The following is a 25,984-nucleotide window of genomic DNA, read 5'->3' as shown; positions in this document are numbered from 1 at the left end:
GTATATAAGTCACCTCTAAGGCAGGCCCAGGGTGCAATGTATTTAAAAAGTAGGACATGTACTTTAAAGCTTTGCATGTCATGGAGTGTCAAAATATAAAATGTGTTTATCGTTACTTCAAGGCCTATCTATCCCTAATGATAACACTGGAGTTGCCTTATTACATGTTATTAGCTGGACTCCTGCTTTGCTATGCTGATCTCCAGCCTGCTGCTCTCTTGCCTTGGTGAGAAGGACTGGACTTGCATCTCTTGACCACGCACCCAGAGTGACTCCAATGGCTAGTTGACTGGCCTCCTGATCCAAAGCCTCAGGCACATAACTGGCTTCAAACAACCTTAGAACTGCATCTGAACTCTGTCATTGTGAGCCTACCCTGCCAAGTGGTGCCATCCCAGTCCTGGACCCTTGGAAGTGGACCAATGGTCCTCTGCCAGTCCGGGGATCCAGCGGAATTCACTCATCTCTGCTGCTGCTTGGCAGATACCTGAGCCGAACTGAAGCATCACCACTTCTGCATGGATTGGACCAAACGCAAGGCTCACCTCACCGCTGCAGCCTGCATCAGAATTGCCACTGCACGATGAATTCTTGGATCTTTCAAGACTGGACTACGGTAACGCTCTCTACTTAGGCGCACCGGAATCTGTCAGAAATAAACGCCAACTCGTCCAGAATTCGGCAGCCAGACTGCTCACTGGGACAAAAAACGATCCTCAGCCAAACCCGCCCTAAATTCCCTCCACTGGCTCCCTATCCGGGAGAGAATCAAATTCAAGTCCCTCTGCATAACTCACAAAATCCTGCAGGGCAAGGGCCTCCCATCCTAAGAGCCTCGATCACCCCCTACAAAGCCAACAGAGAGCTAAGATCTGACCACCTCTTCCTCGCAAACACTCCCAGAATTAGGAAGGGTGAACAGGAGGATGTTTATTCTCCTACAATGCCGCAAAGCTTTCAAACTCTCTCCCCCTCAACATCCGCAAAGAAGCCAACCTACTGAAATTCCGTAAACTCCTGAAAACTTGCCTTTTCCCCTAGGTCGCCCCTGCTCCTTAACAAGTCCACAACTCAGCGCTGGGACGCCCCCGGGTAGCCATGCGCTCTACAATTCCGATTCCATTCCATTCCATTCCAAGGATGGCAGGCTTGGCTCTGGGCTAATTGTTGCAGCCCTTCAGAACCAACGCATTGCCCTGACTGCGCGTCACATCCCCGACACTGGAGTTAACATTGCAAGCCACATCAACGGGATCCTCGCTGTCGAAGCAACAGGACCTATTAGCACTGCCTCGCAGCATATTGAAACTGACACTTCCCCCTCGGCTACACAACGCATCTTCAATGTGGATCCACACAACTCTCCACTGATCAGGATTTAAGTTACTTTTATCATTGGACCAAACTGAGTCCCCGTAGACAGCCCACGCTCCATTACGGTTGGCCAGAACATTTGACTTTGTCCAGGTCCAGCGTGACCAGATATTCACATTTGGCACTTTAAGCCTCTTGATTCTATTTTCATTAAAAACTTTAAAATTCTATATCTCTGGTTCTACAAACTAGATTTTTGTCGTTCTGGTTTTGTTTAATTTTTTTATAACTACATCACTTTTCTAACTCTGTGGTGGGCTGCTTTTGAGGTGTGGTGTCACTGGGTTGTTGTTTGAAGTAGAGAAGTGTGGCTCACTGGTTAGAGGCGGCAGACCCGTAAGCAGAGAACGGCCCGGGACCAGGGTTCGATTCCCGACGCGGCAGGGTCGTGGACCAGGGTCAGCGGACTCGATAATTCTCGCCTCGGTGCCTACTCTAGTCAGAAACCACACTCGGCAACTCTGGGCATCAGCTTGCCTCATCTTCACAATGGCCCCCCCAGACCGCCGGGGATGCTTGGTCACACCTTAGAGATACCCATCAGGGACCATCTCTCAGGGTGAGCCAGGACGGGTTCCCCAGCGGTCGAAGCGTGGAGATACTCCTCCGGGAGTCGATTCCTAGCGCTATATAAACCCACAATTAAATTAAATTAAATTAAATACGTTTACACATAGCCTCTGCGTTAAGCCTGATTGCCCTCTACCAAGCTACCAGGTGGTTGAGCACATATTAATTTGGGGTTTGCTTGTGCCGTAACCTGACAAGGAATGTGGTAGGACAAATCAGTATCAAACGGGGGACCAGACAAGGCTGTCCACTGCCCCACATTTTATTTGCTTTTTTTATTGAACCGTGGGCTGTCGCTTTCCGAGACGATGCAGATATTCATCCCCCGTTTCCTACTATGGGGAAACTACAATTACATGCAGACGATATAATGCTCATAATTTAAGGGAGAAGGGGGTCCAAGCAAAAGTATTTGAGGTCTTTGAGCAGTTGGAATCACTCAGCGGGTATAAAAATAATTAAAAGAAATTGAAATAATCCAGTGTGGAAGCCAGCCTGATGTTTTACTTTCGGATATTTTGCCCTGTCTAAATTCTAACCAGTAGTATAATTAAGAAGGAGAGAAGAAGAAGCAATGTTCCATTCGGCTTTCAGACGAAGATACAAATAATCAAAAGAGGGGGAGAATAGACCACTTGTCCTGCGTACAAGGGCTGTGTTTTTCATTCACGTACACAAGATGGTGGGGTATATCTTGGTTCTCCACCTTTGTTTAACGTGACAGCATCATCATAGGGTTAGTTATGAGAATTTGCTGACCCCCACCTGTAGGAATAACAATTGGTGTTACAGTACGGTACAGAAATAAAGAGTGAAAGGAGGGAAGGTGTCCTTGTGAAGTGAGCATAAAATTCCCTACACCACCTGCGTGGTGGATTCTTTAATAAATTAGGTGGTGTGAGAAACTAAAAACAAAGGTGCGTGCATATGTAGACAACGTTACCAATCTACTGGATGGTCGACATGTTTCAGCCTTGTGTTACATCTAGAGGCTTTCTTCAGGACCGGTGTATTCGTAGTGGCGCCGTGTGGCAACTACCATGTGTGGCTAACTTACCACTCCATTTTTCATATCAAGTCGGGCCAGTAGTACCTGTGACTGGAAATAAAGGAAAGAAAGGTGCAACTGTACACTTTCTTTTTGAAAAATAAAATACTTTCTTATTGTGCAATAAAACCTCTTGTTGATGATGCTCATATAGGTTTGACAGAGCAATCGCTGTGTTGCTAAAACTGTGTTTCTATGTAAGAAAATACGTTTCTGGATTGTAACTCCCATTAATATGTGCGTGATGTATGCACTAAGGTAAAAAGACACATCATTGGATGTTATGGCAGCACTATGTAGCATTATTGTAACTCCCATTACTATGTGCGTGATGTATGCACTTTAGATAAAAAGACATGTCTTTGGATGTTATGGCAGCATTATTTGTTTATTTTTATTTTATTTTTGGGGTTGTATCTAGCGCTTACAGGGCCCGGGGGGTATCAGAGCGCTTTACAACATACATGAATAGAGTAACATAAGCAATATAGGACATCTGGGATGTAGGGGGCCAAAAAGATCGATGTCATTGGCCAGATGCATAGAGATGGCGTTTGAGAAGAAGTTCTTTTAGTTGTCTCAAGTAGGTTGTTAGATTCCAAGTGTTGGATCAGTTGGGAGAGAATACATTTCTCCCGGATTTTGGATAGGAAAGGAAGGTTGATGATGGGTCTAAAGTTTTTGAGGTCATTTGCGTGAGCATCTGTTTTTTGAGGAGGGTGGTGACTTGGCCTTGTTTGAGGCAATCGGGCATCAGTCCGTTGTTTAGTGAGCTATTGATAATCTTTGCCCACAGTGGGGTTAGGGAAAGGTTGAGGTTCTTAGCTAAGGAGGCGGGTAGAGGGTCTGCATAATGGTTGGAGGGTTTGGAGTTAGCCATCATCTTAGAAATGTCCTCTTCGGAGAGAGGATTGAAGTCTTTCCACCGCTTGGGAGGGGATGGGGGACTAGGGTGAGGGGTGACTTTGGGGTCGACAGAGGAGCAGTCTCGGCTTCCGATAGCATGTTGCGAGCTGGGGATGGGTGAGGTTTCATTAGGGGTGAGGATTTGCTGTGTTGGGATTGAAGGTGGTAGTCTAGGGGGAGCTCAATATTGGAGATTTTGTCATTGAAGAATTTGGCCAGGTTGTTACACTGAAGTTTGGAGGCAGGTGGTTAGCTTTGGTGGGCTTGGAGGTCTGTTTCTTGATGATGTTGAGAAGTTCTTTGGGGCGGTTTTTGGCTTTGTCGAGTGCGTTCCGGAAGAAGGAGGCTTTCTCCTTGATTATGTGTTTTTGTATTTTCTGCAGTCTTTCCTGAGTTGGGAGAGGTTGATTGTGGATGGGTTCCCTCTCCAGAGTCGCTCAGCAGCTGTTACTTTTCTTCATTTGAAGTTGAGGTCATTATTGAACCAGGCTCAGGAGGGGATGCCTTTGACTCTTTTAGGTTTTAGGGGGGTTAGTTGGTCAAGGGCAGTTGTCATTGACCTGTTGTACAGTGTAGTGAGCTCAACCGTGTTGAGGTTGTCTGTACAGGTTGGGAGCAGTGATGTTATGGTTTCTTGAAGGGCAGGGAGGGGGGTGTCTTTGAAATTTCTTGTCCATTTGTGGGTGATTTGAGTTTTGATTTGTGGAGCTACTGTTTGATTGATGCTGAATATAATGATGTGGTGGTCTAACCAGTCGATTGGGAAAATGTTATTTATGGTTATAGTTTCGCTATTGGCTATAATAGCATCTAAGGTAGAGCCCTTGTTGTGGGTTTAACCCATGCAGTGTTGGGTGAGCTCATTTGTGAGAAGGAGTTCATTTAGGGACTGTATAAGTGTCCATATCATTGTTCCAAGGGAGGTTGAAGTCACCCAGGATGATGTTGTCAGAGTTTGCTAGGGAGCTCTGAGTTAGTAGGTCCAAGATGTGATCACTGAAAGCAGGAGAATTTCTTGGGGGGGTGGTAGATGAGATGGCACTTTGTTACTTTGTTGTTTAGGCGTGTTATGTTGGTGTTGAGGTATTCGAAGGTTGAGAAGGAGTGTGTTTTGAGTTCAACTATATTGATGTTGCTCTTATGGATGATGGCAATGCCTCCACTGCGTTGGTCTATTCTGTCCTTTTTAATTATGGAGAAGCCAGGGGGGGACTAGGAGGTCAAGGAGTGGGTATGGTGTTTCATTGAGCCAGGTTTCTATAAGGAACGCGATGTCAGTGTTGTTACTCAGTATGGCATCAGCCAGCTCTATTGCGTGCTTTGCTGCGGATCTGCAGTTTATAAGCATGCAGTTCACCCTGTTGCTGTTGGAATGGGTTTGGGAGGAGGGGGGAACTTGGGGGATGGTTGTGCGTTGGGAGGGATGTTTTGTGGGGCTAGATTGGTTGTCGTCTCTACCTATTCCAGTGATTACTTGGATGTTGCAAGGGGGGTTCGGGTTTCTCTGGGGTCATAGATTTTAGCGAGAGTCATTGCCTCTCTCAGAGACTTATCAGGGATCGTTCTTTTTGGTCTGAGGGATTGGGTGTTGCGAGGGGAGGAGCGCCAGCTGGACGTCTGGAGATTAGGCTATTGAGGTGACTCACTGGTGTTTAAGAGGGAGGGGAGTATTAAGTGTTTGGTGGGGAAGGAGGGCGCAGTGGTGTTGAGAAGGATTTTGTTGATGGCCTGGGTGATAGTGTTTTGTGAAATGGCTGTGTAGCAGGGACAGGTTTTCAGTTATGGTTGAGAGTCGGGATCATAGGTAGGAGGGAGTTGAGTTGTTTTTCTATGCGCGTGAGGCGCTCAGTTATTACCTCCATTGTCTCCGGGGTATGGGGAGGAGTGGGTTTAGGTGGCATATCCGACTGAGGCTGTTGGTTGCGACAGGGCTTTGAGGGTTGTTAGGGTAAGGGGAGGGGAGGGGTAGGTGGCGGGTTAGGTTTAGGGTGAAGGTTGGGACAGGGGGGTCTGGGGTTGGGAGGGTTAGGGGAGGTGGAGAGGCGTGTGCCTTCCAATAGGCGGTGGTGGGGAGGATTGTGTAGGGTGTTTCTCGAGAGAGCTGGTGTGGTTTTGTCTGAGGGTTGGGTGTAGGTTAGGCGAGTGCTCGAGTTAGTGTGAGTCGGGGGATTGGGGAGAATGTTTTGAGAGGGCTGAGGGGGTGGGGCAGGGGGCTGGTTCTTGGGGCGGGAGGTGTGGTTGGGGATTCTGATAACAATTCACAGTCTACAGAGTTGAATGCCGAGCGAATGTCCACAAAACAGCAGTACAGACTTCCACATAGCTCTATTATATTTAATTATAGACCACCAGCTGAAGCAGTGGTCAAATGCCCTACCTTAATGCCCCCTTGCTCAATAGGGATTATTTAATGAACCACTGCCTACTCTTTCAATATGCTCAGATGAATTCTCAAGAACATTTTTCTGCCCTCATCTAATAGATTCATCTGCCTGGAATAAAGCATCCCCTTTGTTGTAAATTGATTTAATAAACATGCCCGTTCAGCTATCAGGAAAGATGTATGTGTTTAAAATTCTTTGGAACAGCAGATAGAGGAAACTGGACAACCAATCAATAGTTGTTTTAACTATGATGTCAAGTGAATTATCTAGGCCAGCTGCTCTTGACAATTTTAATAATGTCTTTGTTTATTTATGTTATAGTTCTTAGGGTGAACTGGCCCTTATCTCGTCTTCAAAGTTAAATGAGGTTGCGTGTGGGCTAGTTGTAAACTAGTGATTATATATTTCCTCTGAGCATATTACCAATGAATCTCCTACCATCAAGCATCTCAGCTTCCCCTGTTCTTGCCTATCCTATTTTGCACCAAGTCTCAGACTCGGTGCAAAATAGTTTAGTTTAGTGATTTTAGTGGAAAAGGTCGTTTTCTTGCAGCTTTTGTGGCACTGTGCCTTAACAGGAGGTCATCCAACAGACCCTGGATGTCCACTTCTCTGTCCTGGGTACAAGGTCCAGCTCCTGGGGCCTCTCTCCACAGGTTCAATAGCAGCTGCAGTTCTACTTCTGTTTTCCACAGGTCCAGAAATGTTCAGAAGAAGGTACCGCATGGTGCCACATTTTTGCCTGGCACTAGCTTGTGGGTGGGATAGACTCTTTCCAGGGATATAATGTCCTGGGGTTTGGCCCTAAACAATTCCACAATGCACTGTTCTGCCAAAATACAGCATGGCAGAACCACTCTTAATCTGGGCAGACCTCTTTGGCCCATCCCTGAGGTGTGTCTAGGGAAATGAAAAACTCCTCTCTCAAACCGGTTCTGAAACAGATCTCCTCCCACTAGGATTGGTTACCTTATTACATTTAATACCTATAAAATTTAGTTTGGGAGCAGATATAGAAATACATCTTCCACTCATATCAATCGTATTTAAAATTCCCTTTAATGGTAAAACTAGATTTTAAATGACAATTCTGATAAGGTCAGTTTAAAAAAGTTGATGTTTGTCTGAGTAAACCAAATGTGGCTTTCTGCCAGTGTCCAGGGCCAAATGTCTGCTAATGGCTCTCTCGTGGTGTGATGTATGTAACTTCCAGACAGGGGGCAAAAGGGGCATGTGGGTAGTGGGAGTGAGTCTTCCTGACTGAATGGCTAAGGAGGAGGTGTGCCTTGCCCTGATTTGACTTTAAAAGAACCTGCCTACTGCACACACAAAGGAATCCGACACCAGGCCTGCCCTTGCCTTTGCCCCCCAAGACTGCCCAGAACTAGTTTGTTGAAAGTAGACCAGGGATTGTCCCCCACACATACACAGGCTGGCACTGGGTATAAAAATGACACACTCAGAACCTAGAGTCAGAAAACTCCAGGACCTGTGGAAAATTCAGAAGATGGACTGCTCTCCTGCCTGAGGAAGGAAGACTGTAATTTATTGCCTAAGCCCAGGATTCCCAGAAGTAACTTCAAGGGTCAGCTGGTTGACCTGATGCTACAGGGACACAATAAGCTTCTCTGATGACCAGATCAAACTGAACCTGACATGATATCCTCTGCTGGCCTCTGTGGGAGTGCACCATGACTCTCCACAGGCTGTCCTTCAGGTGCTGAACCTTTGGTTGGGGGCAGAGTTTACTCCTCCCTCCTCAACTGAAGGTTTTACTGGATATAATGCAGCGCAATGCAGACCAATGCAGGGCCCTGCAGCACAGCACATGGCAGCCCCTGATCAGCAGACTCACTGAACCCAATTCTGGTGGGCAAAGACCGACGCAGGGCTTCACATTGCAGCGCCTCATAGCTTCTTAGCTGTGGCTTCACCCGATCCAGTGCAAAGCGATGCAAGACGATGCAATGGCCTTGCATTTCGGCCTTCGCTGCTCCGAATCGGTGGTTCGCTGAAGCCTGCGCAGCTTGATGCAGAATTTTACTTTGTGACACAGTGCAGCTCATGCACCAAGGGCAAAAAGGTGCAACTCCCTATGGGCCGCACTTGGTCCTGCACCCAGTCCCTGTTTCAACATGGTCAGCATTAACTTGTGACTGTGCGGCCTGGTTCTCACAATTGGCATTTTGCACCTATTTTGAGCTACTTTTGCCATACTATTTAAACACTTATAACTCCGGTTCTACTGATTGCATTTGTATTGCTTTGGTGTGATTTTGTTTCTTAACACAACCTCTGTTTTGCTTAAATGGTTTTGGAATATTCTTGTCTTGTGTTTTCACTTTATTACTGTTAGGTTGCTGCATTTATAGTTTTAAAATGTACTCTAAGTTAATCCTGACTGCTTTTGTTCCAAGCTACCGGAGGGTTAAGCACACGTTTAGTTAGTGGCTTTGTGGTTCCCCCTGATAAAGATTGTGTTTATTATTTAAGTGGGGCTCTCACCCATCTCAAGTAATAACTCAATTTCTTACAGTATAGTTTCATCATGATGTCGTTTGAGATGTCATCAGTGATGACTTCAATGATGTCATGTAACATGTCTTGCATGTTGTTATACATGAGGTCATAAGAAGTGCATGGTGAGGGCAGAATTATACTTAGCTAGGTAAATTATAAGTGTTTGAAAACTGCTCCCGAACTTCGAACACTGCATGGCTGTTTCACTAAATTGGCTGAGCTGTCAGTAATCCAATAAACACATTTCACTCTTCATAAAGGAACAAAGACATGCTGTCATGCTGTTCTCAATGTTGCAATGTTTATTTTACGAGGTCATAATGCATTTCAATGGGAGACCTGTCTTGCTCACAATCAAGGCTCCACAAAAAGGTGACGTATATACATCGAATCGAATGGCTTACCTGGGATTAGTTTTAAAGATCGAACTTTCTGGGCTCCAGTGATGCTCAATCTGTTTAGTGAATGCATTGACATATCACTCATCCCTGAAGCATGGAAGGGCTTGATCCTCCACCAATTACAGAAAAAGGGAGACCCAACTCGACTTGAAAACTACAGGCTATTCGTCCTATTAGATATAGATGGCAAAGCGTTTTCCAAAGTCCTCTTACAAGAACTAGAACAATAGATAACAGATAATAAAATCATTCCATACTACTAGTACAAATACTTCCCTCTACATGCCTGCTTTGTCGATTATAGTGTGGCCTTTCACAGCATTGACCGTAATATCCAGAAACAATTGATCGCAGCGATAGCAGCACTATACACGGATACTTGGGTGAGGATCAAGTTAACACAATCATACACATCCGCACTGATCCTCACCAACGGAGGTTTAAAGCAAGGATGCGTACTTTCCCCTACCTTATTCAACTTATGCACCACGGTTCTTGGGGAAAGACTACTGAAAGGCAGAACTTTTCCACCAATGCTGTGCTGAAAGAAACTACTGATAATCCAGTACTCTGATCACTTAGTCTTGATGGACCAGACCCGCAAAGGAATGAGGAGGGCCCTGGATATTCTACTCACATACAATAGCCGCAGCACTCTGAAGGTGAACGCCGGGAAAATAAAAGTCCTGGTATTTGGCCAATGCCCCAAAACATGCTAACTCAAATGGCAACTTGGTCCACTAAAAATAGACACGGCCTCCAAATACAATTACCTTGGAGTTTGGCTGATGGACACAGGAAAACAAGCACTGCAGATACAGGCTGTAGCAGGCAAAGCAGCAGAAACGATGAATGCTCCATCAATGCTCCATCATAAACTAAAGAGCCACTCCACCAAGGCATTTCAAAGAGTCATCGGGGCTAAACTTGTACCAGCAACAAGCTATGGCCACCTTGCCTATCCAGGAAGGCTAACTGAGACATTAGCGTGGATCGTCATATAAGAAAATATTTGGCATGCCAAAGAACACTCAGCGCACTCTAATCCAGTTGGAATTCAATCTATTAAGCATAGATATATCACGCAAAAATGACATAATCAACTACTATCTTCAACTGAGCTGGGCAGATCCTGAGTCTATGCAGGGTACCCTCAAGGCAATGTTTTCCGACAAGAAAAGCGCCTGAGCAAAGTACCAGGACATAGGCGGATTAACGTTAAATTTAGATCCAGCACTTTTGTTAGCTCTCCCAGCAAAGCGCAGGTAAAAAACTAAACTAAAGACACATGTCATAAATTTGTTTTGAGGGATCTGGACTTAAACTGGCAGGAAGCACCAGAGGCGTGGAGGAGTTTGTAGCATCCCATGAAGCCTTTCTTTACCAATCATACTTGAGATCAGCAATTGGAAAGCATGCATTCAGAAACATCATATCAGTCAGGCTCCTAACAATGCCCATTAGGGAGCACAGGGCACATTGGAAAAACTGAGTACTGGGGCAGGAGCAATGTAGGCTGTGCAAATACCATTCTGAATTAGTTGCCCATATTGTATGCTGCTGCACCAGCTAACTACACCAGAGATGCATGTACTTAAGGCCTATCGTAATGCAGAATGAGATAAGATCGTGGAAGGAGGCACTATTGCTCATATACACATCTGAGACTCCGAAGGAACTAGCACAGTTTGGCAAATTCTTTGCAGAAACAGGTAGATTACTACAAGAGTTTGGAGGAACAATTAGGGCCCCCGTCAGGGGCAATGTACAATTTTTAAACACCTTATGGCGCTCCCACTTGTCTGTATGTTATGAAGCCATTGGTAAAATGTAGCAAAACATGGTCTAAATTTCAATAAAATCGCAGGACTTCGAGAAAGGCTTTACCTGGCCTGCCTGCTTCAACTGTTATTTGCATAAGCTCACCCAATCTTATTAAATGAGTACATGCAACTCAGGCACTTTTTAAAAAAATACTTATGTACCTACTTTTTTAAATATTTGCGTTCTTGCACTGATCTTAAGTTCTATTTAACAATGTCTGTAATACCCTTGCTTGCACTAGCTATTTTAATGGACTGAATTGTCTAGATTAATCAAATTAACTAATCAACAATCACAACTTTCTTATTATAACTTTCATATAATGGCTTGTAAAGGATTCACTCAAAAAACACTGACAGCTAATTGACTTCAGACTAACTTTTTTTAAGTTTTATCCTAATAATGAAGGCTGCGCTCTTAGCTATGGCTAGCCTTGAGTCCTGTACTCAAATAATGTATAATGCTCAGTTTAGCTCCATATAAGGAATCAACATTTGCTGATATTTTAATTATACTTCTTTCAATTACGAAATTTACTGTACTATATTTTTATTATGCTAAAATTGTAATGGCTTCGGTGTGCAGTCTAAATATCGAGTTTTTTATTTCGAATGGACATAATATCGACTCCAGAATATCGAAATGGCATTAATGTCGAGGTAAGTAATATCGAAGTTTTTATTATCGATTGTTATGTATGTTAAAAAATATCGATAGATAAAATATCGAGTATGTAATATCGTCAGTAAAAAATATCGACATTTTTAGTAGTTAAAAAATATCGAAAGTTGTGTTATCGACAGTCATGATATCGACTGTCATGATATCGACAAATATTATGGATATAAATAATATCTAATAGTTAAATGTACACTGTTTTTATGTTTTATGAATACATTTGTTGTTAAAATATGTTATTTATTTATTTATTTATATAGAAATAATTTAAAAAATAATTATTAATTTTAATAAATAATTCAAATACTATAATAATTTCTAGGAGCGGGTAGTGGGTTTTTAGGGGAATAGGGTGGGAAGTATTTTAAATATAATGAATTAAATATGTAAATTTATTAATTGGTATTAATATTTAATTAATTGTTAATTATTTTTTTTTTTAAATATATAATATTTAATTGGTAAGTAATTAAATTAAATACATTAATTGCTAATTATGCTCATTTAAAAAATGTATGTTATATAGCGGGTTGTGGGTTTATAGGGGAATAGGGTGGGAAGTAAATTAATTATAAATAATTAAATATGTAAATTAATTAATTGGTATTAATATTAAAATAATTGTAAATTTATTAAAATCTGTTAATTATATATAATTTAATTGGTAATTAATTTAATTTCATTGAATAATTGCTAATAATGAAAAAGTAAATATTTTATGTCATGTAGCGGGTTGTGGGTTTATAGGGGAATAGGGTGGGAAGTAATTAAATTTTAAATAATTAAATATGTAATGTCCTTATTTGGTAGTTAAATTAAAATAATTGTTACTTAAATCATATATTTAAATCATATAAAATTTAATTGGTAAATAATTTAATTTATTAATAGCTAATTATGTGAATTTATAAATTTTATGTCATGTAGTGGGTTGTGGGTTTAAAGGGGAATAGGGTGGGAAGCATTTTTATTATAATTATTTACAAAAGCTTAAATTATTAATTGGTAGTAATAATTTATTAATTGTCAATCAAATAATGTATTGAACTTATATAAATTTACATTGGTAATTAATATAATTGTATTGAGTAATTGCTAATTATGTTGTTTTAAATAATGTATGTGATGTAGGGGGTTGTGAGTTTATAGGGGAATAGGGTGGGAAGTAATTTAAATATAATCAATTAAATATGTAAAATTATTAATTGGTAGTAATATTTAATTTAATGTTAATTTAAAAATTATTGTTCATTAATTAAAATATAATTGGTAAATTATTTTATTTAATTGATTATTAGCTAATAATGTTACATTAATTATTTACTTTTCTGTAGTGGGTTGTCTGTTTATATGGGAATAGAGTGGGAAGTAATATAATAATAAATAAGGAAAAAATATTTTTTACTTAAGGTATACAAAGTTTAGCACACAACGTTTAAAATGCAATACCTTTACAATTAAACTTTTACAACGCTAAAACCATAGCAACGCATGTATTTAGATCAAATGTTTTTAGTTTGCAGGTATTTTTACTACGCATACCATTACAACGTAAGTGTTGGTAGGTATATAATTATATTTAAAATCTTATAGCTTTGGATTGTTGGCTAAAGGGGTAATTTTAGGGTTCATGGTCAGTTTTCAGTTTGTGGGTAAAGGGGTATTTTTAGGGTTCAGGGTCAGTTTTCAGTTTGTGGGTAAAGGGGCATTTTTAGGGTTCAAGGTCAGTTTTCTGTTTTTGGGTAATGGGGTATTTTTAGGGTTCAGGGTCAGTTTTCAGTTTGTGGGTAAAGGGGTATTTTTATGGTTCAGGGTCAGTTTTCAGTTTGTGGGTAAAGGGGTATTTTAAGGGGTGAGGGTCAGTTTTTAGTTTTTCGCTAAAGGGGTATTTTTAGGGTTCATGGTCAGTTTTTAGTTTGTGGGTAAAGGGGTATTTATAGGGTTCAGGGTCAGTTTTCAGTTTGTGGGTAAAGGGGTATTTTTAGGGTTCAGGGTCAGTTTTCAGTTTTTGGGTAAAGGGGTATTTTTAGGGTTCAATGTCAGTTTTCAGTTTGTGGGTAAAGGGGTATTTTTTGGGTTGAGGGTCAGTTTTCAGTTTCTTGCTAAAGGGGTATTTTTAGGGTTCAGGGTCAGTTTTCAGTTTGTGGGTAAAGGGGTATTTTTAGGGTTGAGGGTCAGTTTTCAGTTTCTTGATAAAGGGGTATTTTTAGGGTTCTGGGTCAGTTTTCAGTTTGTGGGTAAAGGGGTATTTTTAGGGTTATGGATAAGTTTTTAGTTTTTGGGTAAAGGGGTATTTTTAGAGTTCAGGGTCAGTTTTCATTTTGTGGGTAAAGGGGTATTTTTAGGGTTCAGGGTCAGTTTTCAGTTTGTGGGTAAAGGGGTATTTTTAGGGTTGAGGGTCAGTTTTCAGTTTCTTGATAAAGGGGTATTTTTAGGGTTCAGGGTCAGTTTTCATTTTGTGGGTAAAGGGGTATTTTTAGGGTTCTGGGTCAGTTTTTAGTTTTTGGGTAAAGGGGTATTTTTTGGGTTCAGGGTCAGTTTTCAGTTTGTGGGTAAAGGGGTATTTTTTGGGTTCAGGGTCAGTTTTCAGTTTGTGGGTAAAGGGGTGTTTGTAGGGTTCAGGGTCAGTTTGGGGTTTTAGGGTAGAGGGGTAAAGGGTAAAAATAAGGTCAATTTAAATTTTCATTAAATTAATTAAATTTTATTTCATTTTATTAAATTATTTTCTATTAATTTACATTAAATAATATATTATATAATTATAAATACTTATGTTGTAATGCTATGCGTTGTAAAGGTATTTGCTTTGTAAAAACATTTGTTGTAAATAAATGCGCTGTAATGCTATTTGCGTTGTAAAAAATTTGTTGTAAAGGTATGCGTTGTAAAAGTATGTGTTCAAACGTAATACATCTTTTATTTTATTGTATTTAATAGAAAAAAATTTACATTTAATTTTTTATTATCAAAATAATTATTGGTAATTAGTTGTAAATTAGTATTAATAGGTAAGTAATAGAAATAAAGATAGTTATTTAGTAATTTGGATATAATAATTATTAGGTTAAATTAAATAGTTAATCATTTGTTAACAAAATTATATTGATAATATTTTGTTATTTATTTATTAATATATGAAGTATTGACTTTCCCTACTGTTGCACCCATTGAATTGGAAATAGTAATTAGTATGGGTTCAGTGTCCAGCACCTTCCATGACTTTACAATTGGTGAAATGGGAATTGTAATTTGTATTGTTTTAATGTGTAGTATGGTTTTGTAAGTTTATAATTGGTGCAGTGGAAATAAGAAAACTTTTTTTATATAAAAAATTATTATTGGTAGGATACTATAATAAAGTTTTTACAGTACACAGAAAAATTTTGTTTTAATTATAATTATTGTTATTGTAGTACTTAAAAGATTAATACACTTTTACAAAGATTACATTTTAAAATGCATTTTTATATAGAATATTTCATATGCAATTTATATTTATATACAATAATAAAGAAGGAAACATACACAGGGTTAAATGCAATAAATGAAAAACAGTTTATTAACATTTAATAAATAAATTGTAAGTAGAGATTTATTTTTTATTTCAATTGAAATTTTTAACTAAACAGTTTTTATTATCCAAAAAGATATATGAAGTGCATATATATGTTTTTCACACATAAATGATATTAACATTATTTTATGTTTATTAACATATATTGTAATTTAAATAGGTAAAGAAACAAATTGGTACTATGTACTTTTCATTTAATAACAATTATTTTATTCACATACACATTGAATATATTGTCATAGATAAATATGTACATTTCTTTTATAACAGTTACATTTTTGTTTTTTTACAAAGAAATCATATATTTTTCAAATTAATATTATGAATATTGAAAATATTTATAATATTAATTTTTACAAAGATAAACACAAAAATACATTTTTATATACATACATAATGTTTCAATTAATATTTGCTATTTTTATAAACAAATTATTTGTAACAAAGTTATAGATGCAATTTTTTTTACATATAGATTATTTTCAAAATGTATATATAAATCATCAAATATTATTTCAAGTATCATATAACAGTTGAATAATTATTTGAAAGGAATGTATATTTAAGAAATAATTTTCTACTAATTAAATAATTATTTACACTTAATATAATACTCAGTGTATTTTTTTAAGTGTTGGAATATAGAAATTAAAGAGGATTTTGCTGTATACAGGGACTACTTTTTAACCGCGTAATGTTACAAAGGCTTATTTGGTGCTTCAACAGATCGCGGTTGGATGCTGCTTCGCGTTAGAGAGGGTAAGTTTGTTTTAATTGTATTTTACAAGTTAATCAAGTTATTGTTAGTGTATGTGTGGTGTGTTTAGGTTTATGTAGATAGGGTTATTAAGAGAAGATTGTGTGTTCGGTGTTAGGTAGAGTGTACGATATTTGATTTTTACCGCGTTTTTGTTGTAGGTGTGTGAGGTGAGGTAATATGTTTAAATGTTACTAAGATAATATGTTTGGTGTACAAATATGTGTATTTATATATGTATGGGTGTTTTTGTGTGGGTGGGTATGTATTTTATTTTTTTCCAGGTTATCGTCGCGTTTTACTGTTTTTGAGGAGGTCCTTCTTTTTCAATCAGAGTTGTGTGACGAGTATTATATACTCGTATTTTTAAACACAATTTTTAGGGATTTCAAGTTATCCTGGAGCGTTTTTTTTTCAACATTATTTTTTTCGGGTTTTCTATCGTATCTCTTGTCTATTACATTGGAAAGGAGTCGCTATGGATTTGCTTGTATTTTAGCATTTTTGTTTGGGCTTCCATGGATTGTATGGGTTTTTGCAATGGTGTCGTATGGATTGTTTGGAATTGGATTACGTTTGAAGCTGCAACAGAAATGTAAGTATTTTCTAATAATTTTATGGGTGGGTAAACTGTTTTAAATTTTGCTTTAATTACGTTGTATGTAACATTTTGTAAATACATTATCTAAATACATTTTATATATGTTAATATTATGTATTTGATAATTTAATTGCAAATTGTTACATGTTAAAATCAAGGATTTTAGAGAAAAAAAGCTTAATTTAATGTGTATAGTTATGTAATGTTTTAAAGAATAGTTTTGGCAATCATTGATAGATATTCTAGTCCTTTGCTAGTTGGATAGAGGGTAACTTGACTTTGGAGTGTGTTATACATTTTTTTACTTTCTTTGGTGAGTTTAGGCCCGATCAAAGTTACTGATTGCTCCATTCGGAGCTCCTGGTAACTCTGTTCTTTTTGTAAGGATTGTATTAATTTGTGAAGGGTAGGCGTTCCTCGGCCTGTAGTTGCTTGGAAGGCATTGTGCCATCCTTCAACTGCATTGTTTGTTTTAGCTTCCTTATTTACTGTGCTAAGGTAGACATTCCACCAAGCTATGTGGTATTTGGGTTGTCTTCTATGGCCTGATCTGTGTAGCCTTCCTACCCATGTGTCTTCGAAGTAGTCAAGCATAGGGCTTAGTCTTTCTTCGTTTCTTTTATAGTAGGGGCTGTCTATTAATAAGTTATAGTGCTCAGTTACATCTGTTAGTGGAACATAGGCTAGGGCGATGAGTTTTTTTATTTGATAAGCAAATGTGCTATCAGTGGCGTATTGGATACTCAAGGTTGATTTTTGTAGATGTCGCCAGATACATTGATTAAAATGGTAATAACAACCTTGTATTGCTGTGTGTGGGTATGTTTTAAGGATGCTGTTTATCATTGCTTTTTCAAAGTCAATGATAATTTTTTGTGGAAAATAGTTGTTAGTATGTTGAATGACTTCAGTTAGTATTTCTTGATAGGTAGCTTGCTATTTGTTTGGTAGAAGGGCATAAAGGAATGGAATATTTGCATTTTGGAAATGACCATGGATGGTGTATAATTGATAAAAAGGTTTGGGGCATACAGAAAAAGTACCGTCCATCATCCAAGTTTGGCATTGGGTAAGTTTAGTCATGTTGTTTGCTGTGGCAAACACTATAATTCTTTTATCTTTAGATTTGTTGTCATAGAGTATAAAATTATCTTTATTGTGAGTTACAGAGAGTTCAGGGGGAATTTGCACTTCTTCAAAAGTTTTTGGTGTGGGAGGAGTAGTGCATGTTGCTCTTTTTTGTCTAGCTACAGTTCTTTTAAGGGATTCGATAGATGGTAATTGGCTAGAAGCATGTTGGGGAAGTACACTTAAATGGTGTTTCAGAATAGCAGTTGTTGGTTGATCTGTTCTAGTACTAGCTTCTTTAAGGGAATCTAGCATTTGTCTAATTTCTATTTCTGTTACATTGGGTGGGTGATTATGTTCTTTAGTATAAGTAACAGTAGGTTCCTGAGTTATAGCTCTACCATAACATTTGTTGGCATAATATTTCGTACACTTCCAAAACACTTTCAAATCTTTTTGTTTCTCTTGAGTGTAGACATATCCCATGTAACAAAGAAGCATTTTCCCTTTTTGTGAATAAATGAATTTAGCTCCTTCAGTCATGATAGTATTGTATTTCTAGGAGGTAATTAAAAGAGAATGTCATTACAATTTTAGAAAACATAATGTTGTATTCTAATAATACAGTTTAATACATTTTTAATTTACCTGTAATTCTTTTGATGAATTCAAGTAGTTCTTTTCAGGTGTTGATGTTCTTTAAACTGTTATTTTCTGTGTATATCTTTTTGTACCTGTGGAAGTAGAGAAAATGTGTACAAATATTTTATTACTATTTATGATATTGTGATAGAGGTGTTTTAGCTACTTTCTATTTAGTTACCTATCTATTAAATGTCTAATTTACATTTCAATTATATACTTACTTATTTATATTAAACTTTTGATGTCCAGGTGTTGTGTAGGTCTTCTGTATTTTCTTTTTGTCTGTAGGATAAGTAGTAAAAAAAAAATATATTTTAGGTATTTGGCTTTTAAACATAGGTGTGAGGTTTGAGAGTTACATTTTGGATGGCTAATAATGTAGTAGTACTTACTTTAGATAGGTGTAGCTGTCTTTATGTTGCAGTCAATCAGTTTTCTTTCAGAAATCCTGCAGAGTTTAGTCTTCCTTTAGTTAGGAGATGTAGCCTGCATTTTTAGTTTGTTGTAATCTTGTTTATATAGTCTTAGTCTAATTGTTTCAGAAATAGGATTGGTTGTTTAAATTGATAGTCTGTTTTTATTTGTGGATTTGAATTTTTTTTATCTGTTATGCTAATTGCTTTCCTTATATGGGTGACGCCAATTAACGTTTTTGTAATGTGTAAGGCCTTATTTAGTATAGGTAATGTTATTTTTATTGTTGTAAAGTGGAGAAATATATATAATTTGAAGTAAGAAATGTTTAGTCGTTCAAAACATTGTTTATGTATTATAAAATGTATGTTTGTATTAATTGTGTGTTATAAATGTTAGGAAAATATATAATATATTTTAAAAATGTATATAAACAATATTTGAATAATTATGATTAGTATGACTCTATTTTAAATAATAAAGTGATTTATTCAAGGAAATAGTAATGTCGATATTTTAAAAAATCGATCAATTTGCTATCTATATTTTTGTATTCGATATTTTGACTGTTTTTCATTTAAATATGTGATTATCGATGTTTTAGAAGTCGATATTGTTGTTAGTCGATATTGTTGTAGTCGTTGTTTTTTTTAGTCGATATTGTGGTTTCGATATTTTTGTGGTTTGTTGTTTAAGTATAGGCAATCGATAATTTTGTTGTCGATAATTTGTCATCGATATTTTGTCCACTCGATATTCGGTCTGTCGATGTTTTTTTTATTTTTTTTTTTTTTTATTTTTTTTTTTTTGTTTTGTCCTCATTTGCCGATACCCTAGTACAAAGAAACAACCACCAACCACCACAACGCCTCCGTAACCAGCCCTCGGGTATGTTAACATGGCACGGACCCAGGCGCGCAAAAGCTATTATTGGCGGGAGAAGGGATTCTTCACACAACAGGGAGACCTAGATCTCTCCATCTAGACGTGTTAACGCCTGTTGGACCAGCCCAAACCTAGGAAGACCCTTCAACCGGTCCATGGAGTAGGAAACAGGCATAATCATAGGACCCGGGGAAAAACAAAAAAAAAAAAAAAACAACCCCGGGCATTCTATCTCCATTTTACCAAAAAGTCCCAAAAAGCAAGCTTTTTCCTGCTGCAGGATCTGGCCAGGTCCACCCTAGAAACCTCGTAGAGCGATGTCAACCATCCTGAAAAAGTTGGGGGAGCTACGTCTACCCAAAACCTGCAAATCTGTCTCCTAGCCAGGAGGATTGAATAAAACAAAAAGCATCTAGCCTGCCCAGTGATGCTATCCTCTAATCCAAAGATAATCAGGGGAAGAGAGATATGCAATGTTGTATTAAGCATAGAAGACAGAGCCTCCAACACCTTCTCCCAAAAATAGCTGATTGCTGGGCAGTCCTTGAACATGTGAACATCCGAAGCCTCCGGCAGATTACATTTATTACAACTTTTCCCATGTTGATATTTAGATAGTTTCTTGGGAGAAAGGTATGCACGATGTAGCGTGAAAAGGTGGTTTCTTTTCAGCCAAGCTGGTTTCACCAGCTTGTTTAGCAAAGTAAATGAAATTTGCCACTTCGAATCCCACTGATCTCCCATCTCACTTGCCCATAATTTCTCAGGGAGATTAAAGTCTCCATCTATTTCTTCTAGAATCCCCCAGTACCAACATGCAACCTCCTTGCCCCCCCTTGGTCTCGTGACCAATAAACTTTCCAGTTGACTTTCTTTCCCAAGGGGGACCCTCTTCCTAAGCGTTGCCTGAGCCCAGCTAGTTAGTTGTATATACTTAAAGGTAGAAAGGTGCGGTCCGACTTTCTCCCGCAGATCCTCCCAAGAAATCATGGAGCCTCCTGCCACCAACTCTCCCCAGGACAAAAAACCGGCCTCTTTGATAGGACCCGCCAAACTGTCTTTAAGACACGCTGGAGCTCCAGGTGAGTCCCACAGAGGAGCCGCGTTGGAGAAATAGCCGAGCCCTAACCTTTTCCTAATTATAGACCAGCTCCTCGCCAGTGATTGAAGAGTCTTTAATTTAACTTTTTTGAAAAATTTCTGGTCTCCAAACTTGAAAAGAAAGCCAGCCAGTGGAAGACCGGCACCTTCTAGCATAGCTCGAAACATTCTTCCCCTAGCATTATCCATTGGTGTCTTTAGGAGCATTCTAGAGTAAGATAGCTCAAATGCCCAGGCGTAATACTGAAGGTCAGGCAGCGTCAACCCCCCTTTTTCCCTCCTTCTCCTCAACTTCTTCCACGCCAGACGTGTGGCTCCATATCTCCAGACAAATGAATTGACATCCTGTTGACACTTCGCCAATTGTTTAGGGTCAAAAGCCATTGGGATCGAGTTAAACAAAAACGTATATATAGGCAGGATAGACATTTTAACTAAGTTAGTTCTCCCAAAGATGGATAAAGGGAGATGGTTCCAAGCCTTAAGCTTCTTCCGGCATTCATTATGTACTCGTTCCAGATTTTTAGCGGCGAGCTTATTAATATCTTGAAAAATTCTGATGCCTAAATATCGCATTGAGGGTACTGTCTCAACCAGAGTAGTAGTGGTATTCCAGGCCATAATTTCCGTTTTATCTGAGTTTATCTCATATCCGGAAATCTTGCCAAACTCTTCAGCCCTCTTGAACACTGTGGGGAGAGCCTGGTCTAGGTTGGAAGTCATTATGAGGATATCGTCCGCATATAGGGCTACCCGCTTTTTCCACCCTTCGAAGCTGAAAGATGATATGTTTGCTTCTTCTCTTAGAATCTGAGCAAAGGGCTCGATATAAAGGTTGAAAAGGAGGGGGGAGAGCGGGCAGCCCTGCCTTGTTCCTCTAGAGATATTAAAAGGCTTTGTCAGAAGATTGTTCACAAAAAGCCTGGCCGTTGGAGCTTTATAGATAAGAGATATCATATTACAAAAATGTGCGGGTAAGTTAAATTTCCTCATAACTGCCGCCAAATAGACCCAGTTGACCCTATCAAAGGCCTGTCTGTCGATGTTATGTCAGTGATCCAATGGCTTCAATTAAATTACAATAAAAATCAATCAGTCAATTAATCAATATACGTTGAATCAAATATAGAATCAGGATTAACAGAGAAGCCCTCCACAATGTTGCATCTAAGAATGGGGTATACAATGTAAACAAAGGACTGAGTCTTACATTTGAAAGTAAAGTACAAATCAAAAAGCAAAGCTGAGCACTATCCAAATGTGCTTATCTCATATTTGAATTGTAGCAATATGATAATGTCCAATCCCATCACAACATATAATATATCCTGTTATAGTTCGCCAACTGTTTTTGCGTTACTTGTCAACATATCCTCATGCTCAATTCATAGCAATAGTTGCCATAAAAAATGTAATGCATCTTAAACCATGTACATAGTGTATACAAATACACCACAATGTTTCTTTGGTATTTAACAGCTGTTCTTCTCATATCTTTAAATGCCATATACAATGCAATGCATGTCCATTTCAAATAGAAAGGGGGACAAGGCAAGGGTGGCCCCTGTCCCCTTCTTGTTCGCCCTAGCAGTAGAACCACTCGCAATTAAACTATGACAAGAGGGACAGGCGTGGGATATACCGATAGCTGACATAATTCACTGTGTATCACTCTATGTAGACGATCTCTTGATTTATGTCAGGGACATTACGAGTGACCTCTCTACTATCTAGTCGGCCCTACAGGACTTTGCGGCGGCATCGGGCCTTAGGGTCAAGTGGGCCAAGTCCACGATTTTCCCCTAGAGCCCACATCTAGCAGCACACAACATACCAGTGGGCGCTCACACGCTCACTTAGAGTACAGCGGCACCTAGATACCTAGGGGTACAATTATTTCACTCTCCCGCAGACTTGTACGACGGGAATCACCGCAAGGTCATAGCAGGACTGCGAGGGTCAGTACATTTTTGGAAAACATTACCCATTGCCCCATAGGCCGCATAGCACTTGCAAAGATGACAATGGTCCCACGACTCTTGTACCATTTCACCAACCTTCCAGTGATACCGCCACGTTCCTTTTTTAAAGAACTAGACACGCTCCTAACCACCCTGATCTGGGGAGGGTGGAGAAGCAGGGTGGCCCTGACCACGCTTTACCTACCCACGACCCAGGGAGGACTCGGTGCTCCGTTTTTGAAGCATACTTTCTGGCGGTTCAACTCCAATGGTTGTCGTACTGGACGGCGGAGCGCCATATCAGAGAAACACTCACGGAACAAGGGCGAATCCTCCTTCCAGCTATAAGCAGGCTACTAAAACCAGGCACAAAGCCCATAAGTACACACCCCTTACAAGTGACAGTTGCACGCAAGTGTATGCTGAGGATCCATCGCATGTCCAAAGGGAAACCCCCGTACTCACCGCTACTTTCGCTAGTAGGCTTCCCACGTAATGACAGTTATTATACCACCCCCACCCTCCAGGTATGGACTGACCACTCTATCACGGACATGGCGTCCCTTTTTGACGATGGACAACTAATGATGTATGCCCAATTGACGGACATCTACGACCTTCCTCCAGGGCAGTTTCTACTACACCGACAGCTAATAGACAGTAGCCGCCGGTTCTAGGATGCACAGGTGGGCGAACCCCCAACACACCCTGTAATACACACCATTATACATATGGGAGTGGGTAGACACTTGGTCACATAGTTATACAAAGCAGTTCGAGAGCTCATTCTCCGCCCCCTTGACACGTTACGACAGACAAAGGAGGACGAAGTGGGTCGGGTATTCAATGACAAAGAGTGGGAAAGATCTCTAGAGTATTCCAAGAAAGTCTCCAGAAACGCACGCTTCCGAAACATTCAATTTAATATACTCCATACAGCATACCTCACACCACAACGTCTCCACCAGTACTATACTGATACACACTTCGCCTGCCCCTGATGTCAGGCCTCTGAAGCTGACTTCAAACACATGTTTTGTGATTGCCAAATCGTCCAACAATATTGGAGCCAGGTGCACTACCCACTCCAGGAGGTCACAAATAATTTAACCCTATCCTCCTGGTAAGCCAGTGCCCTCGGTGTATTCCGTAAACGGAAAACCAAGAAGGTACCATGCAGATTCTCTTCACTAGCTATTCTCTTAGCTAAGAGAGGGATAGCCATGCACTGGCGTGCCCCGGGTGGACCCCCCGAGGCAGCATGGATAGGGGCAATGAAGAAATGGGGGGCAGCAGAGGAGGAAGCGCTATGGGATGAGGAGGTGCGAGGCATGCGAAAGCACCCAATCTCCCTAGAATGGGCGCAACTGATGCATCAATTTACCCACGTAACAGCACAGGCGCCCTCCACAACCACCTCTCAGGCACAGTCCCCATTGGGCTCCCCTCAGAAACAAATGGGAGATAATACACGAGTAAATGCCGACACCAAGAAAGATCATTAGAATGACACTAACCCTACCTCCCCCAAGGGATACATAGATATCACCTTCTGCGAGTGCCCCCCTAAAGGTCCTGCCGAAGTCCACAGCATATACCTAGAATAGACTTTTTCGCACTAGAACCTCCGCAACACTAAACCCCACAACTGACAACTATTGAAAAAGTTCAAAATGACCATATGCAGGAGGTCATTTCCCTCTTTCAAAATTGTATCTTTCCAATGCTCGTTGAGTGGACACTTCCCATGGATTAACGTACTTTTATGTTGAAATGATTTACGCTCACTGGGATACTTGATGTAATGTAATACAAAATCTCAATAAAAACATTTAAATTAAAAAAATCACTGCTTACGCTGCTTGAGCGCAGCAGTTGATAATATTCACATTTGTTACATGTCACAAACTCGAAGAATTCCGGTCCTCTAGTTTACTGCATATAGCTACTATATCACATACAGGGGGACAATTCCAGCTAAAATGAGTCTGCTGGGTATAGCGGTAACAGATTGAGTCTTTTAAACTCTAACCATTGGAAGGCTGACGATTATTAGGAAACGGAAATCTGTCTCTGCTCCCAATTATGAGGAATGGTGAAAGGAAATTATAGAGGTATATGAACTGGAACTGCAGATAGCTAAAGTCAGAGGATCGATTGCTAGATTTAATCGTATTTGGGGGCAATATGTGTGATTATTTGATGTCTTGAGCTATGTGATGGACATAATGGATATATTGTTATGATTTATTGGATATTGGTATAATGCATTGATTCTTATAATAAATCTTGGTTGCTATGATTTATTAAATATCTGTATGCTAAAAAAATAATAATAATACAATGCAATGCATGTCAGCTTATGTACAGTATTCAAGAATTCTGGAATAACGTCCCCAAATGGGAGCTATTCAGTTGCCTTCTCAGAGAGTATCATGCTCATAATGTTAATATAAAATATCATAAAATAGAATAAACAGGCCTGAGCCCAAAATGGGCATGCACCGGTTAAAATACAATTGCTTATCTGTATTTGTACAGTAGTGCTGTCTTGCAGATCATGACGAAACGGGTAGGGTTTGTCTATGAGTTGGCTACCCTGGGCAGCAATCGCGCTTTATAAATTTATTTTTCATTTCATTTCATTCATTTAATTTCATTCATTTAATTTAATTTCATTTCATTACATCTTCTCTGATCCCTGCAATGAGATCCCTTTACTCCTCCTTACATACAAAAGTGAGATAAAACAAGTTAAATATTGTTATTCAAGTTATATTAAAAACCAATGGAACCTCTGAAACCGCAGTGGCTGGCACAGGTAAACGCAGTGGGGCAGTGGGGCGGAGCGAGGTGAGGGGGGATTGACAGATGACGGAATAGGTATAGTTAAATAAATAAATGATACCTATCCCGTCATCTTTCAGATTCCCCCTCTGCCGTGCCCTGCCCATCCCCATTTCACTTACCTGTGCCGGCCTCTCCTGCTCTGACAATCTAAACTGATTCTAATTCTGACTGATATTCTAAAACTATTACAGGTTTATAATTTCCTACTAAACTTGTCAATCACATAAGTGGATTCTGAGCTCCTCTTCCATTTCCATTCCCCTTTGAATTTTAGTTTCTAAATATAGTATATATGTTTACTCTTTTCAATAATGCTCTGTTCAACTGCATAGAACTTTAACAAGTTCCTATTGCTAACATGGTACCATGCGAAATGAAATGGAATGGGATAATGTTGATCTTGAATGTTTATTGCACTTGTAT

The sequence above is a fragment of the Lissotriton helveticus genome, chromosome 1_1 (genome assembly GCF_964261635.1).
Source record: "Lissotriton helveticus chromosome 1_1, aLisHel1.1, whole genome shotgun sequence".
In the NCBI taxonomy this organism is placed as follows: Eukaryota; Metazoa; Chordata; class Amphibia; order Caudata; family Salamandridae; genus Lissotriton; species Lissotriton helveticus.
Note: the sequence above shows the minus strand (reverse complement) of the source record.